The 19954-nt window shown below is 36.5% G+C and overlaps 1 long non-coding RNA gene across 2 annotated transcripts in view; it reads right to left on the bottom strand.

Annotated features, from left to right (window-relative positions):
• Positions 1-1185: 1185 nt before the first annotated feature.
• The window catches only part of LOC141653572 (uncharacterized), a 30693-nt gene continuing 11924 nt past the window's right edge, over positions 1186-19954 (bottom strand). The window contains exons 2-3 of one of the 2 annotated variants that reach the window (XR_012547459.1): positions 6039-7178; positions 1186-2282 (exon numbers count right to left, since the gene is read on the bottom strand). This is a non-coding gene — a long non-coding RNA (uncharacterized LOC141653572). Of the gene's footprint in view, positions 2283-6038; positions 7819-19954 lie in introns of those variants that run through there. The other variant, XR_012547458.1, reaches the window with a different exon arrangement.

Raw genomic sequence — 19954 nt, 5'->3', positions numbered from 1 at the left:
TTTCTAAATAATGCATGGGAATAAGGATAACATTGTCATGGTCCGTTTTAGGTAACTATTACCTTTGGTGTAGATCGGAGGGAGTATTTAGTATAGATTGATAATCCATCATACTCCCTCCGTACCACACCAAAGGTAACGTAGGGAAAAATGGAGTATTTAAGAAAAGGTGGAAAAAGTAAGGGTAAAGAGGGAAAAAATAGGTGGGGTATGTAATTGTGGGTTGGTAGGTGGGGTATGTAATGGCATTTTGTGTAAATACCAAATGGGTATAAGGATAATTTGGTAATGTTGTGGGCCAAATAAGGAATGTTACCTTTGGTGTGGTACGTCCGTTTATAGTAAGTGTTACCTTTGGTGTGGTACGGAGGGAGTATTAATTTGCCATGTCAATTAAAAGTTGTCATGCCACATTAAAATTTGTCATGCATGTCACCTTATTTTAGCTAGATACCCTTTTAATTTTATTAGTTGTTGCCCCGCACCCTACCGGGTGCGGGACTCCAATTTGAAGACCGTTTGGATGAAAGAATACGTAAGCATCGCAATTGAAATGAATATTGTTTGGTCAATGGATGTACGAAGTAACCATACTTGTTACGATGTATATGATGCGAATGTGCTTTTTCCGCTTGCTTGTTTTTGGACGTGTAGGTGGTGTTAAGGAACTTTTACAGGGTAGCCTAAACCATTGAGGGCATCACGCACTCGTGGAATATCTTTGGATATGTAATGGCCTTCTCGAGCGTGGTCAGAGACATGGGTAAAACAACTTTGAATTTTCATAATTGTAATCGGTGTCTTCGAAATAAAGGGAACAAATTTATATCAGAATACTTCATGATAAGGGCATTAATATCTTCGAAAAAATTTACCAAGACAAACGTTTTGGTTGTTCAATCCGACACGAACAATAGAGTTTCGAATCATCAGCAAAACACTTCATCATAGTAAAAAAACGCTATATCTTAGTCAATGGGCAAACATTGTAGTTGGTATATATATTTAACTCATTTTTCCGTTTGATTTCCACTATTTGTCGCGTTCAGAGTTCATACGAATCTTGAACAATAATTTTTTTGAACAAGGAACAACACATTGCAACTGAAAGTTATACTGAAGAATAAAGGTATTGCATTCTCGGCGTCTGAAGGAAAAATTCAAATACACAACACATTGAGGATCTGTGGGAAACCAGTAACGATTGTATTGCTCGACATTTAAAAGAAAAATTTCAAATGCACAACAGAAACTCTACAAGGTACAAATTCAAAACGAAATGAAATACAGTTAACCAACAAAATCCAATGTAAAACATAAGCATAAGCTGCAGATTTGGCCATTTTGAAATACGAGGTCATTTGCATATTTTTTTCTGCACTTTTAGGTTAGGACCGTTTGTGCGTCCACATTGGCACAAGTGAAATACATATAGCGCCTTACTATCCAGCCCCGCAACATGTGAATGGCCTCGAGATAACGAGTAATTTGGCCATCCATCATATTTTTTTTAATAGATGATTAGAACACAACCTTTTATACCCAAAACCCAAATTCTGATTTCTGACTCTATACATAACCATCTGAAATTGTATACACAACTACTTGATAATTTTAGTCACTAAGGCCCGAAAAGAAAAATCATTGACATTTGATGTGATTCCACAAATACTTAAGTCAGATTTACATAAGTATCACTATAAGAGCGCATTAGTACTCAAATGCGATATTAAGGTAATTATCAACCAATTCATTTACATGAGTATTTGGTTAAGTAACATGCGGTTTTAGAATAGGTTAGTGCAGAACCAGCATGTTAAATAAATGACGGTTAGTTCCAACTAGTTCCCATTTTCAAGATGTCCTTGCACTGGGTGAACATAGTGGGAAAAGGTAAGTATGCGTCCATAAAAACCTCATCAAAATAAAAGAAACACAACTACCTTGACTCCAGGCTACCAAACCGTACAAAGTAAAAGAATCACTAAATAAACACAATATCCTAGTAAACCATACGACTTGGTCAACCAGAAAACAACAGTAGTCCACCCTAAATAGGGATCCACTCTGATAAAACCGTAGAATCAGCCCAACCAACACCGCAATCACATTCACTAAAGTAAAGGTACAATTTTAAAGGTAAAAAATGTCAAACCAACCTTGGGTGTTGCACATCGCTGACCCGCATTGACCACCCCATCGGTGAGCTCGCTATTGTTTTAAAGCTGCAATTTACAAAGAATTGAAGCTGAGAAACCTTCCCGACGCCGAAACCACGACACCTGCATTACATGAAAGCAATCTAATGCTGAGAACCCAAATGAAAGTAATGGTCAGCTGCAATGTTGTGAAACTTAAACATGGAAAAAACAGCAAGCTTATTCGACAAGTATTATAACCGTACTACGATAACGTTCCATACATGCGGACACCAATAAATGTCGTTGTAATACTCCGTATTTTAATAATAATTTATAAGGATAATTTATGTAATTTAATGAGTGATTAAATGGCATTTCTAATAATAAATACAAGAAAGGCGTTAATTAAATAATAAATTAATAATTCAAGTCGGGAGTTGGGTTTGGCTAATATTTGTTCTTTGGGCTTAGTTGGTAATCGAGTGTTGGACCATGTGCCATTGATTGGTTGGGCCGAAATTTATTAAATTAGTGTGAGTGTAATCGGGATTTATACCGGGAATTAATAATAATATAATATGGAAATAATAAATATGAAAGTAATAATAATTATATCAATAGTGATAATAAGTTATGGCAAATAATAAATTAGTAAGTATTATATGAGGAAATCATAGTTAAGGTAAGGCTAATAATATGTGATAATAATAATGATATAAATATAATGACAATTCCGATACTAATTAGAATAAGGAAAGTTACATAGTTTCCTAATTGGCCTCGTATTCTCTAAATTTTACACTATAAATACCACCTTAAATCTGAGAAATAATTCACAAATTAAAAGAAGGAGCTTTAGGAGACGGAAGAAGAAGGAATTAACATAAATCAATTAATCAACTCGAGGTAATTATTCATCTTAAATCGATTTATATTCTTTTCATGCAAGCATCTTTAGAATCGATAGTATGACTTATATAGACCACCATAGGACTCGGGAATTGGACCTATAGCGACATTAGACTGCCAAGTTTCTAACCTGACCATTGTTGACCGTCATTGACCGTGGTAGGGTGGTGTTTACGGCGGCTAAAGGTGGCTGGTCAGGCGGTTATACGGGTTTGGTTGTGGGTGATTAGAATGAGTAATTGAACCCCTAATTGACCTCGACTTGACCTGGGTATAGACGGGTTGTGATGAGGGAATGTGGTCGGTCATATTGGTGGTGGCGGAATGGTGGCAGGTGGCGGTGGTGGCGAAAACAGGGGAGGAGTACGTGTTTGGGCAGCCGGTTTTTGGAGGGAGTTTTGGTGGTTGTAAGAGGTCTGGGTTGGGGTGGTATTGGGTGGTTTGTATCGAGGGTGGATTGGTGAGTTGGGTGGTGGTTGTAGGCGGCAGCATAGGTGGCGGTAGGTGGTGTTTTGGGACGGGTTTTGTGGGTGTGTCGAGGAGTGTTGTTGTTGGTGTCGAGTGAGTTAGGGCGTGGTTTTATGGGTTGGTGGCGGTGGTTTAGCTGGTGGTTATGGGTGAGGGGGATGCGTGGGACTGCAGGCTGGGGTTGTCGAGGCTAGGTAGTGGCTGTGGTGGTGTGTGGTGTCAGGTTGAAAGGTGTTTATGGGGAGTGGTTGAACACGGTTTACACGGTGTTAGGGTGGTGTGTGTTTGTTTTGTGACGGGTTTTAATTATTTAATTAGTTCGGGTGAGTCGGGTTCGTAATTGAATCGGGTTTTTAGTTATCATAAACCTTTAATAATTATAATAAATAATTAATTTGAATAATTAATTTGAATAATTAAATAAAAGGAATAAATAAATGAATAAATAAGTAAAGTTAGTAATTATAATTGTTGTAATTGTTATTATTATATAGGTGACGGAAATTGTGAAGAGTTTATAGTCAGATTTGTGAGCTTTAATTATTGGATTGCGTAATTGGAGTGCTTGCTTGCCAGGTAGGGATAAATCCTACTCAACTTTTACTCGATAATGTTGTTGGATGAATTATCAGTTGTGAAGTATATGTCATTGGTTTATATTGTGGTTGTTGGTTATCTCATGTCTTAAATGTTGGATACCTCAGTACTGGGATGATGGATACCTCAACTTCGGTTGGGATGATGGATACCTCAACTTCGGTTGGGATGGTGGATACTTCAACTTCGGTTGGAATGATGTAAAGTGAGCACGTTGTTAAGGGTGGTGTGTTAAGAAAATAATGGGCACGTTGTCAGGGAGTTGTGCAATGAAAAAGAGAAATTGAATTGTTATTGTATGTTTTTGTTGTTAGTATTTATTTCTACTCAACCTCGCGGTTGACTGTGTGTTCGTGAATACCTGCGGTGAACCGTTTTATGGGGAGCAGATTTGACAGGTACCAAAGATTAGCTGACTTCGGAGCATTGGGACGTGAGCTCGACTTGGACCATAGTTGCTGTCTAGATCACTTAGTTGACTTATACAACTTTATTTATGTAAATTCCGCTGCGTAGTATATTGTAAAGTTAAGGTTTAAATTTAATCAGTTGACAATGTAATAAAACCATTATTTCAGTTAAAGTTATTAAAGTACTTTGGTTTGTTTTAATTTGTATCATTTACCTCGGGCAACCGAGATGGTAACAGTCCTATTTATTGGGAATGTCTTGCTAAAGACTCCTAAATAAATGGGTGTGTTACAGTCGTTCAGATCTTTACTTTAAACATAGCTAACGAAATAAAACAATTAAACAGTCAGCGGAAACAAGCAACTCCTAGCAACACCTATAAAGTAAGCATCCTTGGTACAGTGAGAAACAATAATACCACAAATTGAAAAGAGACCACAGCATGAAAGACTAAACGATTAGAACAATTCCGTCTCTAAGCTGACACTCTAACCATCTGATCCAAGCAAAGGCCCAACAAATAGATCCCACCAAAACGCGACCTTAAATAGTTAAAGATCAATATGGGGATTTTGATGTAATCTACTATTTAAAATGCCGAGCCATGCAAATGCCGAGGACAGTAGTGAGGTTCTCCAGGATGGTTGTGGCTGTTACAATTACTGAAGTGACTATAGGAATATTGTAAAAAAACAAAAAAAAAAGGCTATGACAACAAGCCAATTGGGGATACATCGGTACAATGGGGTAGAAAAATAGTAAATTTAAGCTCCATTATTATGCTGTCAAAGGTATAACTCTATCGAAAACTACTTAAGCGGCATCAACACTATCACCACCATCAAAATAACCTACCGCCATCTCAAAACTCCAACTTATGTCACCAACTTCAACATGAAGATAATGAACAACACTCCTATCACCACTCAAACCAAGATGAACCAATTCCATCACCCATCCTCAAGCACCTTTATTAGATTACAAATTATATAATATAACCGTTTTACAACACGAGACGGTCCTTTTGGTAAACGGGGTGTCTTCATACATAAAAGAATTGTCCGACAGGTATTACACGATAATTACTCTTGTTAGTCGATTGTACACTAAAATTTAAATGTCTTTTAGAAATCCACAATCCTACAGCAAAAGTTATAATTTTTCTTGAATAATCAAAGTAACATACCACCCACTTCACTAAATTTGACTCAACTAATTAAACCATACCCCCTTCCTCTCCCAATCACCGGGCCGTCTCAATTATTTATTTACCTCTCATATTCTTAGTAGGGCTTATTTTATAAATAGTACGTAACTTATTGGGCCTAAGAAAGTATTAAACTAATCACATATCTAATTAATCACATTAACAAAGATCTAAACCACACTAACCCAAAAAATTAATAAAGTACAAATAAACGTGAACTATACATAAACCTCGATAACAAAAAAAAAATGAAGACCTTTAAATAACTAAGCTAAATGATAAAAAGGGTTTATACAAATACTTACAATTAACTTGTTCTTCGTCAAAATGATTTGGATCATAACATCCTGCCATTTTTAAGATCTAATTATTTTACAATGTTAATTATGATTATCCTACATTAAATAAAAGCCATACAAGTATTTAAAAAAAAGGAAGAAGAAAGAGGTAAGAGGGATAGATTCATGAAGTAATCAAAATTAATTTTAAAAATGTAGTTGATGATAAATCAATGATATCTACACTAAAACCTTCTAAATCATCCAACATTGGAAACAAGTCTAATCAAAGTTTCATAAATATCCAAACTCAATGGTATTGATGATAAATTAGAGATGTTTACACCAAATCTTAGACCAGTAAAAAGGAACGTGTCTTAATAAAAACAATAAAGATGATAAAAAAAGACAGCCAATTAAAAATTAGTGGAACATACCATTACATAACAAATCCTGCAAGTTCTTCAGATCCTTATTCAAGAACTGTAAAAAATAAACTGAGATGAAGAAACCCTTACCTATTGATTAAAATCATTCCAAATGATCCTCCAAAAAAAAAACAAGAACCAAAAAGACAAACTAAGATAAGAATGAAGAATTAATATGAGTAAACTAAAATACAAGAAGGAATGAGGCGGATAAAAGGAGTGATGGGGAGGGATTTTTGGGCAAAAGAGAAGTACAAACTGACTGGTAGAAGATTTAAGAATCCTATTGTCAACAAGTAGTTCAAAAATGCTGGAGCTGCGTTGCTACCTAAAACGACAACCAACAATACAAAGTAAAAGAAACGCTAAATAAACACAATATCCCGGTAAACCTCAATTCAACCTCCAAAAGAAAGACTCCAAACAAAAAACTAACGAATCAGTCAACCGGAAAACAACAGCAACCCACCCTAGTTAAGTATGAATCTACTCCCATAAAATCCTAGAATCAGGCCAACCAACACTACAATCACATTCACCAACACAGGGATACAATTTTATAGGTAAAAACGTCAAACCAACCTTGGGAGTTTCACATCGCTGACCTGCATTTTCTAGCTCATCGCTGAGCTTGCTATTGTTTTAAAGCCGAACTATACAAAGAATGGAAGCCGGAAAACCTTCCGGAATCTGAAACCGTAGCATCTGCATTCCATGCAAGCAATCCTACGCAGAGAACCTGAATAAAAGTAAGGCACAACTGCAATGTAGTGAAACTTAACCTAGAAAAAATAACAAGCTTATTCGCCAAGCATTGTAGCCCTACTAATATACTATGATAACGTACCATACATGCAGACACTATCAAACATCATTCAGATCTCTATGATGTCATTAACAGGCCAATTGCACACTACTCTATTTAAGATTGCTACGCGGCAACAACAATTGACTTCAATATATAGAGGGAATAACCCAATAACCCCACCCAAACCCAAATGACCAGCTAAGCATGGTAGAATCCCTTGAGGCATTGAAATAATGATATATTAATATTGTTGTTAAATGACAGGGCTTTGCCCCTCTTAAGCGAAAAAAAAAAAAAAATATTGTTGTTACATGAGCATGTGGAAAAAACTTTTAAATAGACGCAAGGTATAACTTTTATCACGAAGGAGTGAAAAGCAAAAGAAGGGACTCAAGGAAATTTACAAATAACAACTACTCCGCAATACATAAGAACCAAATGCTAGCCGCACTTTAGAAGAGGCTTCACAGCCTTGAGATGTAGTACAATCGAACTCAGCATGCATTACATCCTGACTTCCAAAAGAAGTTACAATGATCAATTGGAAACTAATTCTCAAAAAGTAGATCTCTATACTCAACATATTCATATATGTTTTATGTTAATTTGTCATAAAATTAAATGGTGATCTTATGCATGCAAACAATAAAATAGTTAAAGAAGAAATCTCTATCTTACATTGATATTTCGGTTTATTTGGGCACAAGAGAGATCTCCTTCTCTCATGTTCTTGTGCTTTCCTCAATGGATGAATTAGGATCCAAGTATAGGATCCCTCCCAAAGTATAATACCTAAAGCAAACTCTTAATTAAATTAATATTATGTATACTAGAACAATATTATTTTAGCATAAAAATTGACCCAAAAATATTATGGAACTCTCTATTATTTCGGTTAGAGAGAAGGAAGAGAAGGAAGAGTTTTTATCTTTCTAAAACTTAAATTTTTTAGATGAATGAATAATATTATGCACTAATTTCATTTGTGGTTTTTCTTCTCAAAAACCGGGTGGAAGAGGGGAGAAGAGGGAGCCAATGCATGCACTAGTTGTTCTTCACAATGATCACTAGGTTTGCATGGCTAGTCAATTAGGGTAATCATTATGCTTACCACTCACATAATAAACATAATATTATCCTAAATCCTCCCTTAATTTCGGTACATATGTAAAATGGAATCCATTTTATTTTTGTCAATTTGTCAATATGTCACATGTCACATGTCACATAAAATTGTTATGTATTTTGAACATATTAAAAATCAACGTATTAATAAAAATACGTCATATACAAAAATCGACCTAGTAATTCATAATTACTTGTACCAAAATATCTTACCAATTATAAATCACAACAATTTGTATTTATAATAATTCATTCAATTTAAATTGTTTCCTTAAACAATAATTTCATCTGAGTAATGAAATAATTCGATTACTTAGACCGTATCTCATTTAATCAAATTTCAATGAGACACGTAAATATTACTTCCAAAATCGTCCGTCAATTTAAAATAATTTAATTGACTCGTAACGTTTTACGATCAATTAATTGATCAATTAAGAGTGTTGCCCTTTAGGTATGATCTAGGGGATCAACTGGTCACCACCGTCGCACGACAGTAATGTCAAACTCTAGTCAGCCAATCATTACCGATATGTGTGGACCAAATTGACAGAAAATATTACTTCCCAATTGTATTCTTTATAATGATACTTAAACATGTGATCATCATGATCAACAGTTGTGATCGCATTATTGTTGGAGGACACATATTCCAACAATCTCCCACTTGTCCTCGACAAGTGTGCGTCACCAATTCTCTTGTCCTATTACTATCTCCCACTCAATACAAGGTGTCTTTCAGGTCGTACTTGCAAGTGATCATATCGAGAGTGGTTTCCTCGATCCGGAGAATAATCGATTGACCGGATTTATCCACCATGGATACATTCCGAGCGTGGCCACGCATTTTCCAATTCATTACTCCTCGAGTGGCCCCGAGATATTGTTATAACCCTGACTAGGGGTGGACAATTCCTATCGCACTCATTCCCTTCGACTAGCCACACCATCATAACCCAAAATATGCCCATTTGACCCCATTTACGAAGGTCGTAGTAACACAAATCAAAGTTAATCTGAAATCGTGCCATCTTAGGCGAATAGTCTTTAGTCAAAAGAATCGACTCATTTGAATACTATAGTCGCTCTCCGCACGACCACCGTGCTATATAAATATGCCGTAAACTCTATAAGCGGTCATAAGGCCCGACAAAATGTTCCTAACAGTCTGCCTATGTGATCAACTAGTCATCTCACATGACTCTATGGCACTTGAACTTGCCATCAATCGCATCATACTCTAGTCACTTCGAGACGTCACCTCATGTAAGTAACTATGGGCAAATACAATGCTAATCCGTGTTCACTTAAACGGGGTTCAATTGTCTCTACAACCCGTTGGATGTAACAAAGTATAAGGTGAGTTAATAAAAACTCAAACGACAAATGTCGACATCACACTCGGGTAGTCAATACCATATTACAACCTTGTGATGCATATCGTAAGTGTGTAAACACTTGTTGATTGCAATAGAAGTTTAACATGTTACGTGTCCATGTGTTCAAACTTCTTAATCGTATTATCCTTTACATTCATGTTATCACTCATAGCATGAACCTTACCAAGTACACATCAAGGTTCCCGACCTTGGTTTCGGTTCTTTATCTTGAAAGAACTTCCTTATCGATTATCACATAACGTACGAATTTGTGGTGAATGATATAACTTGCACTGATCAAGTACTTCATCTACACACAATGCACTAGGTAAATATTTTGTAGAGTCTTGCAACAATTTGTCAAGATGATTAGCCTAGCACTTCTCACAAGTCCTAGCATATTAGGAAAGATTAGTTTTGAGCAACTTCTTATTCAACTAAGTATCTTTTCAAACTTCCTATTTCTCCTTTTGGCTTGAAAAGTTTAGGATTTTCATAAATCTTTACGTGTGTTCGGATTTTCTATAATATGTGCAACCTCTTGACACATAACAGAGTATTCTGTCAAACACCAAAATCGCTCATCGAATTCTTCTCGAGAATTCATGACGTTTCTACTATGGCTTACCAATGATTCATCATGCTCTTATGCATATGATTCATAATTGGACATGTGCATGATTATTCTAATGGCGGAAACATTAGTAACTTTTAATCATGTCATCAACTATATTTAGGTTCAAGGAACGACCATGACTGCTAATGGCAATTCCATTTTCATTTACATGAATAACCTACGTTTTTGTTGATTCGATGTGTATCTCTTAATACTTATCCAACATCTCTTGATGTAATTGGATTCATCATAGTCCATATTCATCCAGAATTGAAAACTCAAATACTTCTTTGTGAAGGAAGATATTAGCTCGTCATTCCTAATGAGTAATGAGTTGTAAAAATTCAAAGGATGATTGCTCCCACTAAATTCCATGTCTTCACATGATAATTTCTAAACTCCCACTTAATTCCACATGTTTCGAAATTGATTACTCAATCGAAAACATTTCAAAATTGGAATGTATGTTACCTTTGCAAAGTTATTAAGATGAAGCCATATATGTTCCCATCATATCCTTTCAAAATTCCTATTTTGAAGAGGTCTCATCTTAACCTTATGGAAAGAGATTTTTAATCTCTAACACATTCATGTCATAATGATGCGTGACAATGTCATTTATTAAATATAAATAATATCTAATGTACGTCCTTCAAAATATCCCTTTCAGAAGGAGGTTTAACCAATTCATTTTCAAAATGTGGTTAAGAAATGACTCTTGCGTGGTTAAAACTTAGCTATTGAAGATATCGGTATATCAATCCTTGCAACTTGTTTATTACTAGAATGTTACTTTGATTCATTTAGGCTCTTAAGTAAAGTTTGAAACTATTGGTCAAAATTTATCATAAACTAGTCAATTAAGACTTTACATTAGTCATTCTTGTTCCAAAAATTTCTTTTGGTCTCCTCGTGTAGTTATCTTGAGAACATACTCTTATGATTACTTCACTTGGTCTCTTTAGTCATATAGAACTTACTTGAGACCATAGATCTCATCTATTGGGTATATTATATAAATAGATATACCTTCATTCAAATCATTCTCCCTTGCGTAGATCTCATTTACACAAGTACACAAATTTATCTTGGTGTGTGTTGTGTCCTCATTATTCTCCCACTCTATCTTTAGAATAAATACACAAGAGATTCAAAGATAGCATATGAGACACAAATAATGATGTTGAAGTATAAGGAGAACTAACTCATAGATTGACTAATAGTTTTAGATTTCGTAAGTGTACTTGGTGATTGACATTCCTTTAAGAGAGTTCATAGACTCAAAATCACTTTATAAATGATCATACACAAGCCTTAAGCATGTGGACATATAATGAATCCCGTCATTATAGTTGTCTATTAGATCACTTTAATTGAATAATCATATGTTTCTAAGAGCAAGCATTTAAATACGAATTTTAGAACAAAGGATAAAATGATAAAACGGGTGACTTGGGTTGCAAACCAAGCCACCATTATCCAAAATACAACCAATTATCCAAAATACCTTTCCATATCGAACACGGAAACTTAAAGGTTCTAAAAATCCAAAACATGATTAAAATAAGACAATAAAAAGCAAAGCTCCATGAAAGCTATTCCTAGCTTCTTGATGGTTTCTCAAGCTTGCTTTTCTTTTCCCTTGTCTTTGCTTGGTGGAGGCCCTATTTACAATAAAAAGGGAGATACATTATCACAACTTTGTATCACAATACCATAGTTGAAATAGAAATATAAAAGAAAGGATAGTCATTTACCTACTGGAGTAATCTTTCCAGCCTTAATATCACCAAGGTATTTGGAACAATTTCTTTTCCAATGTCCAACACCATTACAATAATGGCATTTATCAAGAGGACCCTTCTTGATTTTTGAAGTGCTAGCTTCATAAGTCCTAGTTTTGGTGAAAGTGGGAGCTTGCTTCTTACCCTTCCTCCCATTCTTCTTGAACTTCCCCTTGCTTTTGGTGCTAATATTAAGCACATCCTTGGGTGGGTTCACATTTAACCCCATGTCCCTTTCGGCTTGCACAAGTAACTTGTGCAATTCTTCAAGAGACACATCCTTGTCTTGCATGTTAAAATTCACCCGGAATTGAACATACGCTTTGACTTTGGATAAGGAGTGTAAAATCCTATCTACAATGAGTTCTTTGGGGATTTCAACCTTTTGAATCTTCAAGGTCTCGACTAGCTCCATAAGTTTGAGCACATGAGGGCTAACCTTTTGGCCCTCTTTGAAGTCGAGATCAAAGAATGCCGCGGCCGCATCATATTGGACGATCCGCGGAGTTTGTGAAAACATTGTCACAAGCTTGGAGTAAATCTCATTAGCGGTGCCCATTTTGAAGGCTCTCCTTTGGAGATCCGCCTCCATCGCAAAGATCAACACGTTTTTCATTGCGGCGGACTCTTTATGGTAAGCCTCATATGCTTCCCTAGTAGCGGCGGTCGACCTAGTATTAGGTTCGGGTGGAGAGGCCTCGGTTATGTAACGAAGCTTGTCGTCACCTTGGGCGGCTAGTTTGAGTTGGGCATCCCAATTGGAGAAATTTGACCCATTCTTTTCAAGTTTACATCGATCCATGAAGGATCGGAGCCATGATGAATTAGCGAGAGGCGTGGCGTTTGGGTTTGGTGTAGCCATTTGTTATGAGAAAAAGAAATGGTTTACAAAACAAAATAAAAGGAGTAAAACATATGTCGTTTTAAAATAATACTCGTAAAAAGATTTAAACAAGTTTTATTACATTTTTCTAGTGACCTCTACCCAACTAGATAAATGATTCCAAGACCCAAATTCATATCAACTTAGGCACGGGATGGCCGATGAAACCCTTATCAATATAACTCGGTGGATTAACGCTTAATCGATTCTACTTTTAGAACTCTTGGTCGATAAATTTACTCTAATGTTTATCTATAGCCCGGAACACATGCGACTACGGTCACTAATACTTCCGTTGAGGTCAATCCAAATTTCGAATAAATGTGTCCATGATCCAAATTCACATTAATTTGGGCACGGGATGGCCGATGAAACCCTCATCAACATGAATTCGGTGGATAGACATTTATCACCCACTTCCCCTACGTAACAAGGTTTGTACCCCGGGATGGCCGAGTGCACTCCCTCACGAAATAGGTTTTCATGGTTTCTACTTTTTGGTAAGGCTATGTCTCAATTGTTTATTTTTAACGAGAGGGCATGTCAATTTATTATCTATCACGTTTTAAGTGAACTAAAGCGGTGAACTATGATAATTGTAATTGACACGGTCGAAAAACTGGATAAAAGATGATGCATGTTTTAGTTATGGCGATTTAGCGATGCATGCGACATATAAATAAAAGGCAAAGCATAAAAATAAATCCTAGTATTGCCTTCCTAAAATAGAAAACTATTTAACTATTACATATTCGGAAACCAACTCCATTGGTCCCTTGAACTTCGGTTGTGGCACGCATCTCGAGGTAACACCGTCTTTATGTATCGCCATCTTGAAGAAATCCGTCTTTGGGAACTCCGAAATAAATAAAATTACATAACAAATTACATAATTTCCTATTATACATTTGTAACTAAAATAAAATAAATCTATTAAATTACAAAATGGTGATACGAGATCACAATAAATTACAACCGAATCGATATTGTAACACCCCCATACTCCAAGTGCCTTACCAGGACCACTTAGGTATGAAGACATTACCATCTCGGTCGCCCGAGGTATGATAATCAAATAGACAAAACAGAAACAACGTTTAATTATAAATGCTTTAGCGAAGAGTTACAATCCTCAAACCAAACTGAAAGTACAATACATTATTCCAAACTATCTCGTTCTCAATCGAAATAATAATAAATGCTAAACTACAATGAAGACTCTATCATCATGTCGTAGCCATCCCAAATATCCCAAAGACTCATCTCTATACTGCTCAATATCTGCTCACCATCCCCGAATGGATCACCGCAGTTTACAAAACAACACCGGGTCGCACTAATCACACAATCAATATAGATAACAACAATAAGATAAACAAACAAACTAACCGTCACACACACACACACACTACCAACTCCCATCATCTCAATACGATCGTCCACCGGACTACCGCCACGCGATGGGGGACCGCAGCCGTTCCCACCTAAGCCCCGCTCATCGTACGAGCGATAACCCTGTCCCATTAATGTGCACATCCCCTTTCGTGGCGGGTTCCACGAAGGGCGAAACTAGGGCGTGAGATCACTCCCGCAAGTGACCCCACTCAGCCGAGAACGCATCTCGAGAACCATCAACAAACACAACCACAATCACAATCACAATCACAATCATCATATCAAACAACTAACTACAAAGACATCACCAATATCCCATTATGGGACTAATACGAGTAGAAATCCTACCGAAAGCACAACAAGCGACGGTATCTACAAATTTGTATCAAAAGCCTCTTCTACGAACCCTCCTCCTATCATATAACACATAGAGACTACACATCACATATTACACACAAAACCCCCAATCTCTAAATTAGGGTTTAACCAAACTTAACAAAACACTATAAAAATTATATTAAAAGCTTACCCTCGACGCAAGGAACTCAACGATACGAATAACGACAAGAACCGACCGTCTGAACTCCGGGAATTGCTAAGAATGCGATTAGGAAGATGAACTGGTTGCTTTCTCTCTTAAACAGGGTTTTAGGTTTTGCAAAAGTGATTTAAAACAATGACGATTATGTTTAAATACCTTAATCGCATAATTAACAAAACCCGAGAAAACTCCCCGTAAACCGGACACTCGATCGAGTACCCAAGGTACTCGATCGAGTACCCCTTACTCGATCGAGTGCCTAAGGCTACTTGATAGAGTACCCCCTTACTCTATCGAGTACCTAAGGCTACTTGATAGAGTACCCCCTACTCTATCAGTACCTAAGGCTACTTGATAGAGTACCCTCAGTCGAAACTTTTCTAAAACGCAACTTACCCTTACTCGACAGAGTAAGGCCTACTCGATAGAGTACCCCAAGACTTATAAATACGGAGTATTACAGTCTTCCCTCCTTAAAAAGAACTTCGTCCCCGAAGTTCAACCCATACTCTAAAAACAACCATACTAACTCGACCCAGACACAACAACATAACTAAGAACTCAACAACTCGACCAAACATAAAACATGAACTCTTAACACCCACTCCACCAACTATGTTTACTTCCTTAACATGACTCACGATATCGTATCCACCACATATATATCTCTCACGACACCAACTTCATACATAACCAACCACCATCCACTAACACAGCTAGCTCCATAATATCATCCACTATCAAATCCAAAATCAAGACACTCCTAGACATCAAACGGAATGTTACATTCTACCACCCTTAAAAGGAACTTCGTCATCGAAGTTTACTCGACTCATAACATCATCCTTCAACTCACAACACTATATAAAATATTCCCACACTCTTAAGCATCACACTACTACAAGCACGGCCATGGCCTTTTATAAGTATTGTCCACAAAACAAATTCCTCCTTTACGCTACGCTAACACTCTACTTCCAATTATATTACCGCATGCACCACCATGAAACTCTCTTTTATTGCATCCTACTCCTCTTAAGACAAATGTTACGTCCTCGTAACTCACTAATACTAAACCCTTAGCTATATTATCTCATTATCCTCATCACCACCATAGGTCAAAGATAACTGCCTATAACCTCATTTCCATAATCACTCCTATTTCTCAAGGCTCTCTTACTTCAACAGTTCTCATACTTCAAATCAATCTGCACACCCCTAACCTATACCATAAGGCTCGTAGCAAAATCACCATACTAACTCTCCATTATCACTGCAAACCAACATACCTCGCTATGTAAAGCACTTATCTTCCAGAAGCATAACTCCCGATCCACACTCATTACTTATACTCACACTAGATCCTCAAGTTCTTTCCTTCATTACCGCAAAACTCATACATAACTTAATATGACACTAATTCCCCCAACACCCTACACTCACTGTCCCAACAAAAGATTATGAACTACCTGCCGCTTTCAGATCATTACAACACATGTTCCACGAATCATTTTCCATTACCATGTCTACTAAAGCCTTATCTAGAACAAGATCAAAATTACCGAATAATGTGACCTCTCACAACCGTGTCCCATCAATAGAACATCACTATACCATGACAACAACGAAAACATATTCAACTCTATTTCATATCATACTCTACCTCATTCTTATCTTAACCTCGGTAAAGAAAACATCAATAAGCAAGACAACCGTCTACATGTTCAACATAAACTCACAAAGAACAACAAAAAACAAAACAACAATCTATGTATAATCGGTATGCACTTTCAAAACTCGTATCATAATCATCCCGCCTACACCACAACCGGTGACGGCATCACAACACCGCCACCAACAACCACACCACAATGCGAAAATACCCGCATCACAATACTAAATACCGTGTCTTGGATCACCACCCGAGGCACAACAACCACATCGATAGACATCACAAATACATACAATTCCATAAATACGACTTAAAATAACCTTTCTGGACAAGAAAACTTACTCAAATCCACTTTACTCAATCACAACGCAACATATTATATGAATTAAACAGATAAGCATCTCATGAACATCATCTCTACCATTTCACGGAATACACATGTGGTATTAATACACATAAAATTATAACTAGCCATGTCAAATTAATCAAATTATTACCTTTTTGGATATCATTCAATTAAACTACCGTGTCCAACATATATATTACATAACATTCATAAAAAAAACTTTTATAATTATCACACCATACCACTTCTTGTGAGGTCCGAACCTCACACAAACATTTACACATATCATAGACCCGTAATCACAACCAACTAGTCAATCCCGACCACGTAAGTTACCACTCAACAAAGGTTACCCGTTGTCCGAGCTTAACTCGCATGCCCTCATCACATTCTTCCATTCGCATCACCAAAGACCTTCCGCCATACATAACCATACAAATTAACACTCATTATGAGAAACCACCTCCTAAGACTATGTCTTATACTTCCTGACAACCATACTTTTATCAATTCAGTCTTTACAAAATCAGCCTCTTTAGAATTGCCACTTTTCTAATATACCCTTAACCTTAACCACTAGTCAAAGACCATAACACTACCACTGTCCGGACATCAAACCTCTTCACTCATCTCTAAACATCATGATTTCTTTTCTATCATTGGTTAACATCCCAAACAACGAACATCGAATCCATGAACAAAATTACCTCAACATTCTTCTCAATATTTTCCTTAATTGAATCATCATCCATTTTTCCACCAAAATCTCATATCATGCGGATATTCTACTAACTTCTTACTTTCCTTAATTTCTCGAAACTCATTATTAAACATGTTGTCCCAGAAGCTCCCATATAACCATTAACTAACATCCTCATGATAATATCACACATTTCGATGATTCCTTACCTTTATATCACATAACTCCGGTGAATATTTTCCTCAGCTTACTTTTATCCTTCTTTTCTCTTTACACTCAATAATACCAATTAATAGTTCAACTCCTTATTCCTTCTAGCTAACTCTTTAGAAATCCAGTTACCCTTTCGTTGCTCCAAAACTCAAATTCCATTATTTTCTACCGACATCATCCCACTCTTTCTTACCATGGATCTTCTCTTATTATGCTATCACTCACACTTGCCACTAATCTATCCATAGAATCAACGTTTAATGTTCAAACAATTGCATCTCCCTTTTTACATCTCTAGAAATCATAATTCATTTAATACCGTTAATTACCCAAGGAAATCACACAGTAGTTTCGTCTCGATAACACAAATTTCCAAACTCACTCACTACCGCAAATCCACGTCGCGACATGTCCCATTAAGTTCGCTATATACCACTATTTCCAAACGACCTTTCATTACATATGTTCTTACTCAACACTATTTCTAGCCATCTCCCTCCATAATTTATTATACATCTCCGGTTGCTACTATCCACATCCTTTCTTTCAATCTTTTCATTCTCACGTTCCTTAAACTTACATCATGCCTTGCCCACATTCACTTACATTTTCATTACTCAACATACAATCATGTCACTCATCTCGTCTCACACAACATGCTCTATGCCTCAATTAAGTCTTACTAATCCCAACACATATAAATCATGTCCTCCCCACCGAACTCATACTCATCATAGGTGCCACTCTTTACACCACAAAATTGGGTAACTTACGCGTCAAGACCAACATACATGTAAAACAATGCATAAAGAAGCAAAATAACGCCTTTGAATTAAACATAATATGCAACGAAGTCAAAAGATAAACATATGACCCAAAATAGGGGTCACTAGATCGAGTATGAGCCACTCGATCGAGTAAGGGACTTACTCGATCGAGTAGGTGAAGATCAGAAGCACGTAAAACAAATTACCGGGGCTACTCGATCGAGTAGCTAAGGTACTCGATCGAGTGCCCCCTTACTCGATCGAGTACCAAGGATACTCGATCGAGTACCCCAATTCTCAAGATCTGTCCAGTTTTCAAAACAACAGTCATAACTCACTCATTTCTTGGTCGTTTTGGACGTGTGACCTATCGTTAGAATCGTAAAAGAACAAGCTATCACCTCCAATTGGAATCACATTAAAATCATTTACGCATCTCAAGTTATAACAGTTTAAAGACAACTTTGCTGTAATCAGACGACATAATTATTTGATTTTTACTTCCAAACAACTTAAATCACAACCAAGTTAAACGAAAACAACCCAAAACTCATAAAACCAGTATTCATAAACATATGTTACTATTTTCAAAAGCCAAACAACAACATTCATCATGCACTTAGCTTATCTAACTTGCCAATTATGACTTACCCACATGTTTTTATTCTATCACTTTTCGTAAACAAAATCACAAATACATGACATCAAGTCCCCTATTCAAATGTTACTACCACGATGATTCATCTTTTCCACTAATTCATCCATCGTACCACATATTTATCCACCATATACGTTCAACATATTCACCCAAAGACATGTTCAATTCATACTCCTAACCTTCGTACTTTTTACTCAACACGACAACAACAACATGTATACTTACACATCGCTTTATATATATATAGAGACAAAACACTTTTCCTTGCGTAATTATAACATGTCAAATTACATGTATCAATAATTATACTTTCATGCTTTACAATCAACCAACATACAATTCACGTCATTATCATCTTTCATCCATCAATTCATACAACATACTACTACATAAATACACACAAAGACACAATAAGCACATAACGATCCCGACACATATCCCATGGTGATCGGTTCAAAATTGTAGGGCGAGTTCGCGACTTTAGGACGTCTCCCAAGTCTTTGCATTAGCTCCTACAACCTTTACCCCGGGTTCATTTTAATTGACTCCCTAGATTCATTAGATTCATTGGTTACAGGTTTCAGGATCGTCGCTCTGATACCATTTGTAACACCCCCATACTCCAAGT

Source organism: Silene latifolia, chromosome 4 (assembly GCF_048544455.1).
Source record: "Silene latifolia isolate original U9 population chromosome 4, ASM4854445v1, whole genome shotgun sequence".
Classification (NCBI taxonomy): Eukaryota; Viridiplantae; Streptophyta; class Magnoliopsida; order Caryophyllales; family Caryophyllaceae; genus Silene; species Silene latifolia.
The sequence above is the reverse complement of the archived record's forward strand: the minus strand, read 5'-3'. Positions and strand labels throughout refer to the sequence as shown.